Source organism: Phocoena phocoena, chromosome 10 (assembly GCF_963924675.1).
Source record: "Phocoena phocoena chromosome 10, mPhoPho1.1, whole genome shotgun sequence".
Taxonomy (NCBI): domain Eukaryota; kingdom Metazoa; phylum Chordata; class Mammalia; order Artiodactyla; family Phocoenidae; genus Phocoena; species Phocoena phocoena.
The window spans coordinates 20,713,696-20,729,953 of NC_089228.1; the positions used below are offsets into that span (position 1 = coordinate 20,713,696).

The 16,258-nt window shown below is 41.1% G+C and overlaps 1 pseudogene; it reads right to left on the reverse strand.

The window, feature by feature from the left end:
- Nucleotides 1-2,386: 2,386 nt before the first annotated feature.
- On the reverse strand, nucleotides 2,387-3,168 carry LOC136129978 (WASH complex subunit 3-like; annotated as a pseudogene).
- Between the last annotated feature and the right edge of the window lie 13,090 nt (nucleotides 3,169-16,258).

Genomic DNA, 16,258 nt, shown 5'->3' on the forward strand with positions numbered 1-16,258 from the left:
ACCTAGAATTGTCCTGGTGCTGTTTATTACTCAGATATTCAGATTTGGAAGCAGGGAAAGACACTCCATCCCACCACATATTTTATAACACGACAGAGAATCTTAAGCACTTTGTAAGTACCTCCAACCACGATGACTGTTTAGAGTCTTATGTGTTTTGACAGTTGTGTCAATGACCTTAGCCTTTAATGGGGATCAACTACAACAGATATGTCTAAATGACCAATGGTTGGCCCTCGATGGAACAAAGGATGCTTTTCAATAACCTAACTGATTTGGCCTGTGTAGTTCTGTACACATGATGACACAAATGAATTCAAAATAGGAAGATTCTTACATCTTGAGTTTGAGGAAAAAAGCAACTAGAGACTGAAACTGTATTATCTAACATTGGAAATAAGTCTGTTTCTTTGATGGCATAGCAGATGAAGCAACTAACTTTTAGGGGCTCTTTTGTGCAAACATCTTTCTTTGAAGTAAAGGGAACTGCTCATTTTTTGTTTGTTGGGTGGATATGTGTGTGTCTGTGTGTGTGTCTGTGTTTGCAGTGTACACTGATTGAGTTTGCTTATGCTACAACTCTGCTATAAAAACCTGGAGGTCAAGAACTGTGTTTTTAATACCCACGACATAGGAATAAGTATTTAGAGGGTGCTTTTTCTTTTTTTCAAACATAGACTTTTTTTAATTTATTTTTTTATACAGCAGGTTCTTATTAGTTATCCATTTTATACATATTAGTGTATATATGTGCTTATTAATTGTTTTTGTTGTTAGTGCGGTAACTAATTGTAGCTTTTAATGTAATTACTGATTAGAACAGCTTTGAGCCATTGAACAGAAATATGTTGGATCAGTGCTCTGGAGTCCTGGACAAATACTTAGAAGGGTTCCTATCACGGTCTTCCTAGATCTTGATTCTGAGTTCTTCCTCTCATCTCACTGCCCAAATTCAGGCTAACAAAGTTCCTATCCCTCTCTCCCCATCCAGCCCTGGCCAGTGGCCATGATGAGTCTGTTGGGAGGCAGACACCAGCAACCTAGTCTGTCTGCTACTGCCTAAAGTCTGGTCTGGTCCACACTGCAATTCCTCACTCTTCCTTTGTGACTCCATGGTCACACCTGTGATTTCAGGTATCTAGTTCCACAGGCCATTGTGAAACCTACTCAGCTCTCTTCATTTGCCAAGGTGGGGTGTGCTGACCATGGGAATGTGAACCACAGACCTCCAACTGCATGGAGGACTATTCACTAAGCCTCAGCTGCTAGGTCTGACGTGCATCACTGTGCTTGGGCTAAGGCCACGCTTCCAGTGGCCAGGGACTGACTGTCGATGGATACTGAGGTAGGCCCATTCCTGGAGGGCACAGAGCTCCTCTGATGGGTGACTTCAGCTTGAGAACTCTTTTTTTTTTTTTTTTTTTGTCAGCTTGAGAACTCTTGATGGCCTTGCCAAAGTTTCCTTAGAACTGCACTTAGAACTTTTCTCTCTTTTTCATTGGGAACAGATTTGCAATGAGGTAGGGGAGAGGGTCACCCAGCCTCTCCATTTTCTCGCACAGCCATTCCCCCTAATCAATTTTGTACAGTTAATCCTGTGTTAGCATTTGTTTCTGAAAGGACCCAAACTAACATATTGAAGCTGGACTTTTATACTAGGAATGGCAAATTGTATACAGGGATATCAATCCTATGAGGAATTCTGAAACTGGAACAGCCCTTCAGAGTTGTCCCACTGCCCCAGTGGTATGGCTCTTAGAGCCCTGTGTTGAGAAGGATTCTGAAGTAACAGGGTTTAGGCAAATGTGCTGCCACTCCTCCTTTCTGTGCCCATGACAGACACTGCTAATTGATCATACCTATGTATGGAATAGAGCAGTGCTGAGTTAGCAATCAGCCATCAGCACAACCGTTTACGGATGCCAGGCACTTGTCATTATGTTTCAGACCTGCCTGCAGAACGTAAGTGTGAAAGTGTTGTACCATGATGGTTTGATTTTAGGAAGTTCAGTCTTTTATCAGGATTCCTTTGTCAAGGTTTTCTAGCAACTCCCAGGGAATGCTTGCATGTTCTATGAGTCTGTGCTGGTTGATGCATGCCATCTCCATCAGTCATCCAGCTCTGCATCTTTGCACTCCCCACTTGTCACTATCACGATGGAGCAGGCCATTTTCTACCACTTCTAACTTTTTTATTAAATAACTTAAAAAAACTTTATTATTATAAATGCTTTATTTATTTATTTTTTTAACATAGAGGAAGCTTGGTGGTGAATATGTAGCCATTTGATGTTTTTATGACTAAGAGTTAAAGCTCAGGCTCTCTTTCTTATAGAATGTAAATGTGCACCAACACATGTATATGTAATTGTTATCAAAATTACGCCTAGTCACTAAAAGAAGATTCGCTATCTAAATTTTCTTCTGTATTTTTTTCACCTTCACCATCAGGCACTGGACCATCTGGCCTCTCAAGAAAACCTGGGTCTAGTCCTTCCGATATCATTTTGTTTCTTATTGCTGTCACTGGAACACCCACTTGAACCATTTTGAGGTATCTGGCATATCTTGGATCCTTGACTACAGTTAAGATATTTTCTGGTGTTACTTCACTTTCCTGTGTCCAGAGTCTTGTAAACTGCTGTGATTGCTCTGAAGTGGTTTCACAATGTGTTTCATTTGTGATCCTAGTTACACTTATAAGAGATACTTCAAATGTGACATCATCTAGCCCTGGGATAGATGTCAACTTTGCATCTAAAATATTGAGAGTTGTTTCAATTTTCTGGATACGAAGAGAAAGGTCTGCCAGTTTCTCCTCACAAACTGTAGAGAAGTGGTTGAGGAACCATACAGTATGCACCACAAATTGGTTTAGAAATGCCACCATTCACCATTCTTTTTTTTTTTTTTTTTTTTTTTGCGGTACGCAGGCCTCTTACTATTGCGGCCTCTCCCATTGCGGAGCACAGGCTCCGGACGCGCAGGCTCAGCCGCCATGGCTCACGGGTCCAGCCGCTCCGCGGCATGTGGGATCTTCCCGGACCTGGGCACGAACCCGTGTCCCCTGCATCGGCAGGCGGACTCTCAACCACTGCGCCACCAGGGAAGCCCCGCCACCATTCTTTTTATGCCTGACCCCATGAGAGGAAGCCCATCCTCATTCATCTCCTCAGTGGGCGGGGGACCCCATAAATTTTGTACTTAGTGAACACATGCACATAACCTTAAAACTCTAACATAAGCAGTCCTTAAAGGTTTATAATTTTAAAAGTTATTCCTTGCACTGACCATCATTTCTGTCCCCCAGAAGCAATGCCTCCTTAACTCTTCTAGCTACCTCCCCCAGTATTGACTTCATTATTTCTAAAATTTTGCATATACTAAGGTATCCACTGACTTCTCTACATGCTGCATAAGGACTTAGACCATCGCCATGTCCCACCATTTTCCTTTTTCTCCATAACACTCCAACATAGTCATGTTTTACTAAATCAATACTCCATGTTTACATTTTTATGATTTTGCAAATACTATTCAATTCACTAGAATTATGCTTCCTTTTGTGTCCAAACATATATATCTGCTGGAGTTAATACTTTATTAATAATGAGTATTAATTTTCTTGGTTCCTAGAGCCCTCCCTCCAGGAGCCCTCTGTCCTCCTCATCCTGCCTGGGCTGATTTCTCTCTTAGCTTGCTGAAAGACAGCATTCCTAGGGCTGGCCCTTGGTCAATCTTCAGGATAACATGCCATATTTTCCTACACCTCATATCTCCCTCTTTCTTGGTTTACCCCTTTGTTTTGGTCTACTATCAATACTCAGTTTGCTGCTATTCCTCCTTGCATCATTTTACTCCAGTCTTTTCCAAAGAAAGATTGAGAAAGATACTGATGTATTGAGTACTTGTGCACATGAAACATTCTTTATGCCATCCTTGCACTTATTTTGATAGTTATGTATTACTAGGATAAAATCTAGAGTCTAGGAGTAAATCTAAATCTAGGACAAAAATATTTAAAAGGTGCTTTTTAAGATTTCAATACTGCTGCTGTGTTGAGAAAACTAATGTCATTTTGCTTCCAGTTCTGTTATAGTTGATCTACTGTTTTTCCTCCCTGGAAGATTTTACGATCATGTTTTTTTCCTTTGAGTTATGAAGCGTTACCACAATATGCCTTGGTTTGGTCTCAGCTTGGGTCCAGAGACGGAGATTGATGTGCAAGAAGCTTACTGGGGACTGCTCTTGAAAACAGCGCTGTGAGGGAGAGGGCTGGCAGGACTGGGCAGAGGCAGAAGCTGAGCTGCCACAGAGACTCCAGCCAGTTCTATGAAGAGACTTCAAAGCTATCCCACCTTAGGCAGGTAGGCTGAGCCTTTATGCACCCTTCTCCTGTTGAGTAGTCAGGGATTTGAGCCATTCCCAAGAAGGGACTGATCGTGGATGAGGCAACGCCCTTGAGACAGTGTTAAACACCCAAGAGGGAATCATCTGAGAATTGTCCACTATCAACAAAGCTGGGTCATGTGCAAATGAGTGCTTCAGTCCTGTAGGAAAATCTGGGTGGCACACAACATTATCCACTATAATATGGGTCTTATTGTAATAATTGTGTTGAGCTCTTGCTGGACTTATTCAGTCTGAACACCTAAGTCCTTCAATTTGGGGAAAATTTTCTTGTGTTTATTATTTGATAGTTTCCTCTCTTCCTTTTTCTTGTTATCTTCTTTTTTTTCCTGTGAGTCATATTTTGCTTCTGTAGAACTGACCTTCTAATCCTCGTCTTTCTTTTTCTATTGACTGTCTCTGATCTTTTCATCCCAAGATGTTTCTTCAACTTTATTTTCCAATATGCTTGTTGTGGTCATCTAATAGCATGATGAATCCGAGACATAGGAATAGGGCACCAATAGCATCTACTATATGGATTAATAACTTACTTATCGCTTCGGTGGCATTTTGTGGAATTTTGGGAGTGGGAATACATAAACCCAGGTGGTCTATCTGCCATTTTGAACCAGGAAGCATCAGTTACACACTGTCTTTACTCAGTCTGCCACTGTTCCTCTTCGAATCACCTCACTTCAAGCATAATCAAAGAGAATCTACTCAACTCAATGGGAGGCTGAGATCAGGCTATAATGTTCAGCAAGACTTTACCAAAGACCTGAGACCAACTGAAGTTCATTACCACACAGGAAAATTTTAAATTAGCCGTTAAATATGTCTTCTCTCAGAGTCCATAGGTCCAATTCATTTCAAGAGGCATCAGTTGCGTGTGTAATTAATCCAAACTTTGCCCCATGTTTCAGGGAACAGCTCACATCTCCTCTTTGGGACACCTTGAGTACACCTCTTCTGCCTGTGTCTGTAAAAACCAAACAGATGAAGCAGGTCTCCTTTTACCCCTGAAGTCTTAGGTTTTCCAATGAAGTCCTTATTTTGGGGTCAGGACTGGCCTCTTTCCAGGATGACTTGTGGTGGGAATTACCATTCTCTCCATAGCTCTAAGGCTTTTCAACAGGGCCATGTTTTTCCCAAGAGTGATCTCAGGGCTTCCAAAGAAGTGCTGTCAGACATCAAGAGTTTAGGGAAAGCACAGATGACCAAGGAATTCCTCTGGTTCATTTTGATAATCAGGTCTACACATCCTCCTGCTATTTTATTTTCTTGGCTCTCTTTCTCCAGCATACAACTGTTTAAATACACACACACACACACACACACACACACACACACACACACACACACACACACTCCAAAACCAAGCAATAATATATAGGCATTGTAGGAATCATAGTCTGCAGAGATGAAGACTTTCATTGACTAAAATAGTTTTATGTGCTCCCCTGCAGAGCATTTAAACTCCTCAAGCCACAGTTCCTCCAGCAAGAATCTTCTGTCACATTTGTATAATCATTGCTTTCCCCTAACCAAGGGACATTTAGCCCCAGAATAATGGCAAGTGTCCATCTCCTGCAAACAGAAAATTGCTCCATTGGGGAGATTTGTAATTACAGAATTTGTTTTTCCATGTACTAGAGCCTAATATTTACAGCCTATGACTGTGAAGTCAGTCAGTAATGGGTTCAAATTCCAGCTCTGTAACTTCCAAACAATGAGTCCTTGAGACAGTTATTTCATTTCTTGTGCTTCAGCTTTCTCATCTGCAAAATGGAATAGTTAAGAGAACCCACCTCACAGAGATGTTGCTTAAGTTGGGTGAGGAGATTCATGTCAAAGATCTTCAAGCAGTGCTTAGTGAAAAAAAATTCAATAAATATTAACTGCCATTATTATTAATTAAGAGTGTGGCTCCTTTTTCTGCTTCACAGTTACAATATGTTGAGTGATTTGTTAGGTATTAAGACAGGACACAGTGATGTAAACTGGAAAATCCAGGCTGTTATATGGAGACTACCAATTAAAAAACCATGGATGTCAGAGGTCAGAGTAGATGTTTAGCCTCAGCTAGTAAGATGACCCCCTTATGTGGCTTGAATCCCATTTCAGAGAATTCAAGAAAGGGGCCCCAAACTCTGCAGCTTTTTTTTCTTCTCCTCCTGACATGAGGGAGAGGCTTCAGAAATCCTTGGCCAATTTAAGGCTTGACCAATTTAAAGCTGACAATTGCCTGCCAGTCTGCACTGTTCAAAAGATGAGTGATAATGAGGAGTTTCCTAATTACCAGGGTTTCAGGCTTCTCTCATTATAAATCTCCTCGTGGGGTGTAGCTAATTGGTACTGTCAAGGAGAGAAATTTAGAAAGACTTAGATAATAAGCAGATATTGAATTCAGTTAGGATGACTATTTTCTACTATTTCTGTTCATAGCCCTCTTATATAATAAATCTCCCATCTCTCTGCTCACTTGTTGGAAGAAACGGGGTTCTGTCCCTCCTCTTTCTACCTCAGTGGTGCATTGGTAAGAAGAGAAGTTTGTGGAATATTACTCCTACTCGTCACTGGAGGGTTTAAAAAATCTAAACCTGAAATCATTAGATAGCATCTCACTAGATTAGTTTTTAAGGCTCAAGTACCATGTCTTGTGAAAGGAACTTGGATTTCTAAAAATGGAAGACAAAGTTCCAAATCTCATCTTGCTACTTTATAACACATGGGAACAGAAATGGCTTACGCCACTACTCAGAGACTCGGCTTCCTCATCGGTAAGACAAAGAAAAGAACATCCACTTCACAGAAGTTTCAGTAAGGTAAATTAGATAAAAATGTAAGCATAGTGGCTGCCCATAGAAGATAGTTGGTAACTTTTTAAATTAAAAAAGTAGGACTCTTATTAGATAGATTTTTTTAAAATACAATTTTCAGGCACTTCTTTTTTCCTATGCCTGATTGCCACTTCAAACCCAAACAAGTAAACTTGAAAAAAACAAGATATTTAAAGAGAATGTTTCATTCAAATTCTTATCACTATCATAAGAGTGTGAAGCTCTCTGAAATGCACCCCTTAGATTTACATATGTCAGCAAACATGTAAGTACAAGTGTGTGTGTGCATGTGTGTGTGTGAGACACACACACACGTACATACACATAATATTACTGATTAGTAGCCCAACCATCCTTCAATAGGATATAATACTGTGAAGAAGTAGTGTGCAGGAATAATAATACTATGCACACAATAAAACTAATTAGATAATTCTGTATTTCAGATGTCATATATGATCTCAAATATAATATTGTAAAGTGAAAAATAGCAAGTGTGTATGGTTTTCTAGTTTTGATATAAAAAAGAAAAGGGTAGATGGGCACAAATACTTGTATATGCTATCTCTGGAAGGATGTACCCAAAATTAGCATCTCTGAACTCCAGTGGAGAGGCAAATGGTGGACTTTGGGTCACGAGCCAGAAGGAAACTTTCTTCTGTAAAGTTTGAATTTTAACAGATGCGCGCATATTTTATTGCAAAGAGAAAGAAAGAGATGAAGAGTGCTGAGATAATTTGTAATCACCTGCAACAGGAACTCTAATCCTAGCAATTTAGGAGAATCACCTACAGAGCTTATTAAGCATACAGATTCTGGGGCCGCATCCCAGAGCTTCTGATAGAGAATTGAGGTGTGTGGCAGCAAATGAGGAATTCACATTTAAATGTAATATCCTTTCTTTCTGACAAGCAGACAGGTTTGAAAATCACTGGCCGAGGGCAAAAATCTCTCTGTGCTTTTCAAACTAAGCAATTCAAACTGTCTTCAGGTATCAAGGCAGTGTCTGGGGCCTATGGTTGGAACTGGTAGGGGTGGCAGTGGCTGGGGGAGAATGGAAGTGAGGCCAAGGGCAGTGGGTAGTAGACAAGGATGGAGACACACACATACAAAAGCCCTGCTTTCAACTACTACATATTCTGGGAGATTACCAGAAATTTCTTTTGAGAAAGGGATTCTGCTGCTAAAAATATTCCAAAATTATTGTTCCATCTGAAGGAAATTATTCCTATGGCATCACTTCCAAGCAATGGGTCATCCCCAAGTGGAAAAAGAGCCGATTTGTTTTCCTCCTATTCTTATTCTCCAAAATACATGTATGCATAAATATATGTGCACTTGTATTCACATAGACAACATACAATATGTGCACATGTACATCTCTTGCCATAGGAACAAAGACTTCTTCATGTGTATATCCTCCACCACAAAGGACAGTAAGCTTTTTCCATAAAGGACAAAGGAGTAAATAATTTAAGCTTTGCAGATCACATAGTCTCTGTGTAATCGACTCAGCTCTGTCGTTGACATGTGAAAACAGCCATAGACAATACATAAATGAATGGGTATGGCTGTGTGCCAATAAAACTTTATTTATGGACACTGAAATCTGAACTTAATATGTTGGATTAAAAACCACAGCATGTAGAAAACAAACTTTCACGTACTTCCAAATTTTTTTTTTTTTCCTGTACGCGGGTCTCTCACTGTTGTGGCCTCTCCCGTTGCGGAGCACAGGCTCCGGACATGCAGGCTCAGCGGCCATGGTTCATGGGTCCAGCCGCTCCGCGGCGTGTGGGATTTTCCCGGACCGGGGCACGAACCTGTGTCCCCTGCATCGGCAGGCGGACTCTCAACCACTGCGCCACCAGGGAAGCCCTGTCATCCAATTTAAATAACACTTTTTCCCCTTCCTTGGCATTCGACAAACTTATTCATCTCTCTCTTAGCATCAGAGTTCTCATCTTTAAAATGGAGTGGTTAGTGGGCCCAATATAACAGAACTACTTGAGAATTATGTTGAAACATCTACATCTGGTACTCCTCCATCTCCATACACTAATGCATTCACATTTTCTTGGTGTTTTATTAGTCAGGATACTTTCAAATGCAAATAATAAAAATCCAACTCACACTGGCTTCAACAGTAAAGGATATTTTTTTAGCTTATACATAACAAAAAGCTCAGATATAGTTGCATCCAGAGGTTTAGGCAGTGTCACTGGGGACAGCTCCCCCTCCATTCCTCCATGCTGTTTTCTACCTTGTTGACCATACTGTCAGACAACTTCTCTTCCAAGGATGGTATCTGGTAGCTCCAGGTTTACATCATCTGAAGTTTATGGTCAGTCGAAAAGGAGCATATCTCTTTTTCAGGTGCTCAAGCAAAACATCAGAATTAGCTTAGATTGAACCAGAGTGGCTTGGCTTAGGGTAAATATCCATCTTTGAATATATCGCATGGTTTCATGAATGTGATATTCTGCTGATTGGGTCTTTGTCACACACCTACTCCTGCAGCAGAGGGTAAAGGGGAGGTGAAAGCCATGCCATTCAAAGATATGAACTAAGGGACTTGCCCAGTGGTCCAGTGGTTAAGAATCCATCCTGCAATGCCTGGGATGCCAGTTCAATCCCTGGTCGGGGAACTAAGATCCCACATGATGCAGGGCAACTAAGTCCACGCGCCACAACACGAGAGAAGCCCGCGCACCTCAACGAAAGATCCCACGTGCTGCAACTAAGGCCTGATGCAGCCGAAAATAAATAAATAAATATATTTTAAAAAAGAAACCAAAAAAATTACATTATTAAAAAGATATGAACTAAGAGTGGGAGAAAGATGCTCCTCCAAAACAAAATCCCCACGCTGTTATCTGATTAAAAAAAGAACGGAGTTGGGCAGCAAAACTCATACATGTAAACTTCAGAGTTCTTACTCACAGAATCTGATATCATTGAGAGTCTGGCCTGATTTCTTGCCAACTCCATGGCAATGGAATGAGAGATATTTGCATAACTGATGATTTTGTTTTTGCAGTTGTTGATTTTATTGAATGTTTTACAATGTTTCAAAGAACTGTGCCTTTTCAGTCTTTATGTTGTTTGCCTCTCCAGAGAGAAATGACTTCAGAGAATTAGATCGCTAAGGTTTAATCTCTCCCAAGAGGCCTAATGTGGATAGCACTCTCCTTTCTTGTACCATTTCGTTATTCTCAACAAATTCCTTCCTTCCAATGATTCTACTAGACGCTGAAAACCCAACCACAGAAAGTTTAAGCTTTCTTATCAACCACCAGGCATTCAGTGGGCGTACCTCAGAATTCTGTCTTATCCACTGCTTTTAGTAAAGACACAGATCATTCAAGACAGCCTAATCTTTTTCTTCAGAGATTTCACTAGTGACAGTCCAGGAGCAGTGTCTGAGTTTTAATAAAAACATAAAAATATACTCCATAAACTATAACTATTCATTGTAGTAGGGCTGACTTGCCCTTTTATGGCCATTAAAATGCACCCTACCTTTGTTCTTTTCCTGTCATTCCAATTGGTCAGGTTCTTCTTCTCTGATCCTCTCATTCCTGCTTTCTATCTCTCTGTGAATCATTTTCTTTCTTCTAGTCCCTACTTGTCTTCTCCAGGCTCAGAGCTCTTCTCTTACTATACCTACTCCTTTATTTATTTCATTTGTTCTCACATTTCAATGATCACTTTATCCTGAGTAGTACCAGCTACTGTTTGTTGAGTGTATTCTGTATATTTGCTGCTCTCAATGGCTCTGAGAGGTAGCTGGCATTACTTACATCTCACAGTAAGGATCAGTGACTTACTAAAGGTCACACAGATAGTAACTGGGAGAGTTGGAGTTCAAGACTGGTCTATCTGACTTCAGAGTCCACTCCCTTTCCACTACACTTCACTATATTAATTGTCTTGTTCTATTATTCAGCCCAGATCTCTTGAGCACCTGCTGTGAACACAAAAGACCCAGTGCCTGTCTTCAAAGAGCTCACAGTCTAGCAAGGGAGTTAAGCAGTCAATTTAATTACAATATAACTGCTATGACAGAAGCATGCATACTTTACATCTATATCCCAGACCTCTTGCCTGAGTTCCATGCCCATATCACCAAGGACCTGTTGAACATTTTCATTTGGACATTGTTTTTATTATGTATTGCTGCCTAACAAAAACCCAAAGCGTACTGGCTTAAAATAACAATGATTTATTATTTCTCATCAATTTTCAGATTGACTGAGCTCAGCTGAGTAGTTCCTCTGCTGCAGTTACTTCCCTGCCTACACTCAGCTAGTAGTCTGGCTGAGGCTGGAACATGCAAGATGTACTCTCAATAGCCCTGTATCTCTCCGCCCAAGTCCTCTCAACATTCTGTGGTTTAGCCTGAGCTTCCTTATATCATGGTGGCTGGTTCCAAGAGGACAAGACTCAATGCACAGACACTCATGAAGCCTCTTCCTGCACTATATTAATGTCTCATCAGCCAAATAAGTCACATGGCTAAACACAGAGTCAATGTGGGAGGGAACTATACAACAGCATGACTACTAGAGCCATAGATCACTAGGGACCACCAAAGAGACGGTCCACCATAGGGGTCCATTTTTCACCTCCATACCTTAAACTGAAATCACCATGTGCCTTCAAAACAAACTCATATTGCAATTTTTACTTCTGGTATCACCATTCTCAAAATTTAGCAGTTATCGTTGACTCCAAAATCTATCCTAACTACATCTAATTCTTTTCCACTTTTTTCTGTAAAATATCTCACATTCTTTCCTTTCTTTTTCACATACACCACCACTACTTATTTTGTTCAGGACAGTCTACTAACTTAGGGGATTCCAGCTGTGCGCTGGTACTCACTACCATGCTATGAAAAGGTTATAAGGTATGAGGATAGGGTGATCATCATTTGAAGATCTTGGGGTGAACGCCTAGGGCAGCTGGTCTCTGGACTGGTCACTCCCGACCAGGAGCTGTATTGTCTAATTGCCACAGTGAGCAATACATTCATCTTTTTTCATATGTGCCATAAAATGAAAATTTTGGAAAACACTGTTGTAATTGAATCTTCTGCTTTCTATCCATTGTTCTTACCATCACCAGGCTAATCTTTTTTACCATCACAAAGCTAATGGTTTCCCACTTAGGAAACCACTTCATATTTTACTCTTCTCTCAATATCATAAGTTGCCAATTGCACACAGTCCAAAAGTTCCCGCCATCTGACTTAACCCTGCTTTTCAGTTTTCTGTCCAGTACTCTCCAAAAAATACATTTCTGCCTAACTGATCTGCTTAGCATCTCCCAAGAATGTCTTATTATTTTCTGCCTCCTTGTCTCAGGGCAATTCCACCCTCTTAGAAAACTTCCAGACCCCAATTATTCTTCAAATCCATGTCAAGTTCCTCATCCTCCATGAAGGCTACCAGATTATCCTGGCCCACAGTTATGTCTCTGTTGCCTCTCACCTCCAAGAAGACACTGCTTATAATTCTACCCTGTCCAGTAGGGTAGATGCTAGCCTCATGTGCCTATTTAAATTTATATAAAACTAAAATTCAGTTTCTCATTCACACTGGCCTCATTTCTAGTGCTCAGTAACCACAGTGACTAGTGGCCACTATATAGGACAGCACAGACATAGAGCACTTCCATCACTGCAGAAAATTCTTTTGGAAAGCTAAGTCTATGCCAGTTATTTGGCATTTAATCACTATTTTTGACTTTGGGTTGGCTTTTCCATAGCCAATTTCCAACACCCTTACTGCTTTGTTGCCTATTACAGATCCTGAAAAACTCAGATACTTCTATTTCCAGACTCCCTTGGAAATAAGCTTGTCCAGATCTGGCCAATGCAATATAAGAGTATGCTTGTCGGGAGGGCTAAAGTTCTTTTGTATGATCAAAGAGAGAAGTCTTCAAGGAGATCTCTCATTGGATACAGCATTCATTGCCTTTGGACACAGCCATGTGCAGATTCTAAACGTGTAGCAGGTGTCTCATGATCCTAAGGAAAATACCAGGGCTATCTCAGAAATTCCTATCCCTGAAATGGTTAAATCACTCAATCAATCCTAAGAATACTAACCCCCAAGAATCTTGGTATGTAGTCAATTACATTATTTTACTGTTTAAGCCTCTAGTAGTTACAATACTAGTCATGAGTCTTAATTCTTAGGCACTAACTGCACCCTTAGTAAACGTGCCTATATTTAGGCCCTGCCTCTTCAATGACACTGAAAATACATTAAGACAAGAACATCTTTATAACGTCTCTCTGACTCATCCACAGCACATAGTAGGTAGTAAACTCAGGGGAACTGAATGATTTCTTCCTTCTCCTGGGCTGGACCATGGGCTTACAAATTTGTCTTCTGAAACTCTCTAAACTTAGCCCATGTGAAAAAGTGTGTCATTTTCACAACAGCAACACTTCAATTTATATTTGTACCTGAAAGTTACACTAGAAAGGTGAGAAAGGAAGAAATATAGTTCTTCATTTTTACCTCCAAGATACACCCAAGACACATCAATTTAAAAAAATTAATCTGATAGCATGATGTCAGCAACAATTTAAAAGGAAGCTTTTGAATCTCATTGAAAGCTTTGCCAGGTAATTTAGTCACACATAGCTTCAAGAATCATTTGCAGTGTATGGTGTATGTAGTGTGATGTGTGTGTGTGCGTGAGTTTTGTATGTGTTCACCTCAGTGGCTTATTATCAAAGACATGTGAACTAAAATAGGATATTATTGAGTCCACTTTATCTGTTTCTTTAAGCCTTTTGTTTTCTAACCCATGTTAAAGTTCTAGGTCTTGACCCAATAGGAATTCTCATTTCAATCATTCATTTAACATCCATCACTGAGTACCCAACAGACACCAACGATCCAAAAATGCAAAAGACACAAACTCTGGTTCATTAACATTTTTATAGTGCTTCCACTTAGAAATTTATCTCCTTTGATGGATTCTTCAACCCCAGGAGGAAGGATCCTTCATGCCCTCAGATATGGAGCTAGCACTACGGCCAGCTCTAAGGCTGGAAGTGACTGGACAACAAGGCTGCCAGAGTGAGTCCCAGAACTGAGACTGAGCTTGATTTTCCAAGCCCTGGTTTTTCCTCCCTTCCATGCTGGGAGTCATTATGGGAAAAGGTTTTAGGACACTGGCTTTGGTATCAGAGTCAAATTCCTACATCTGCCTTGTGCTAAGCGTGATGATGCATTACACGACTGCTCTAGGCCTCCATTTCTTTCTCTACAAAATGGAGATCATAATAGTACCTATAATAGTACCTATCCCACAGAGTTAGTGGGATTATATAGGTATACTCTTTTTGATTAGCATGTATTAAGTGCTCAGTAAATGCTAGATTGTACAGCAAACCATTTAAAATCATCAGTTAATGTGAACCAAAGTGTGGTGCAATGAGCAAAAATGTCTGGAGGTGATTGTGTGTATTCACTCCAGATTAAGTGGACAATGGGCTAGCTGGGATCACATCAGAGGTGCACCTGTCTTCTACAAGGAGGGGCTGCACTCAAGCTCAGCTTCCCATGGAACCAGGGCCTCCCTTTCCCTTCTGCGAAAGGTTGCAACATCGCATAGGCTCCAAGCTCTCCAGGTGCTGAGCACCTGGTATTGCCAGAAAACTCCTTCTGAAGAGCTGATCCCCAAATTGAGGCCACCTAGTACCAAGAAACCTGTGACTTCCAACCCACTCCCCCCACACCACCACAGGAGAGAATGCGGTGGAATACCCTGATCTGGTGTGGACTTCTGTGGAATAATGAGAGAATGGGGACTCAGGCCTTCTCTTCACCTTTGGGGAATGGGTAAGTGTGAGGGCTCTGGAGCCAGACAGAGCTCAAAGTTCAGGTTCATCACTTGCCAGCAAAGTAGGTAATCTCTCTGCGCCTTAGTTTCTTCAGCTCTAAGAATGGAGCTGGTAATAATACATTCAGCCACTACAAGGATTCAATGAATTAACTCATGAAAGCATTGAGAAAGTTGGCCAGCACACAGAAAGCACTCAACAAATGTTGGGAGAAGGAACGGAGCAGCATGATTCTTTTTTTAACATCTTTATTGGAGTATAATTGCTTTACAATGGTGTGTTGGTTTCTGCCCTATAACAGAGAAAATCAGCTATATGTATACACATGTCCCCATATCCTCTCCCTCTTGCATCTCCCCCCCACCCTCCCTATCCCGCCTCTCTAGGTGGTCACAGAGCACCGAACAGCATGATTCTTGACTCTCATTTTTCTTCTGGTTCTGGATCAACGTGCACTTGGGATGAAATGAGTGTTTTGCGCTCTGTTCCTACTACCAGATAGTAGGGATGTAAGAGCTGACCCCAGGACTTCCTTCAAGAATCAGGTTCAGAAGTTCATCTTTCTTTCTCTGTTCCAGGAAGAGGGTAAAGTAGTAATTCCATGAATACAAATTCTTGCTTGGGTGACATGCATAAAGGTCTACGTTTGGGCAGAACACTTATGAGGTCCAGAAGTGGCTGCAGATCAGGCTACTTTCTTCAACTGACTTTTACCAACAACAAATATGTACTTAGATCTACTTCTTTCTCATATGAGTCCATCTTTTCCTTGCTTATGAACTGGGGAGGCGGGTAGGAAGGTAGTGCTATTCATTGGTCTCCTTCAAACACCAATGAAGTCAACTCTGTAATTTAGGACAAACCAACTCCAAATGTAGCGCTCTCTTAATGGTTGAAGTCAGAGACTTCCTGTTTCCCTGCCACGTTGCAGGGCAGAGGAATCATTGCCGTGGCCAGAGGTCCAGGGTACAGCCTCCCTGGTGCCCCCCTAGAGCCATTCCCTTCTGAGGTCTTGCCAGCCCCAGACTCCCTACCCAGGGCATGGCCAGCCAGTGGGAATGGGTCCTCATGGTACTGGTGGGACACAGAGACCTCTGGCCCTTTCCTAATGTTGAAAATACTATTCCTTCTCTCTTTTCACTTTTTTAATATACTCCTA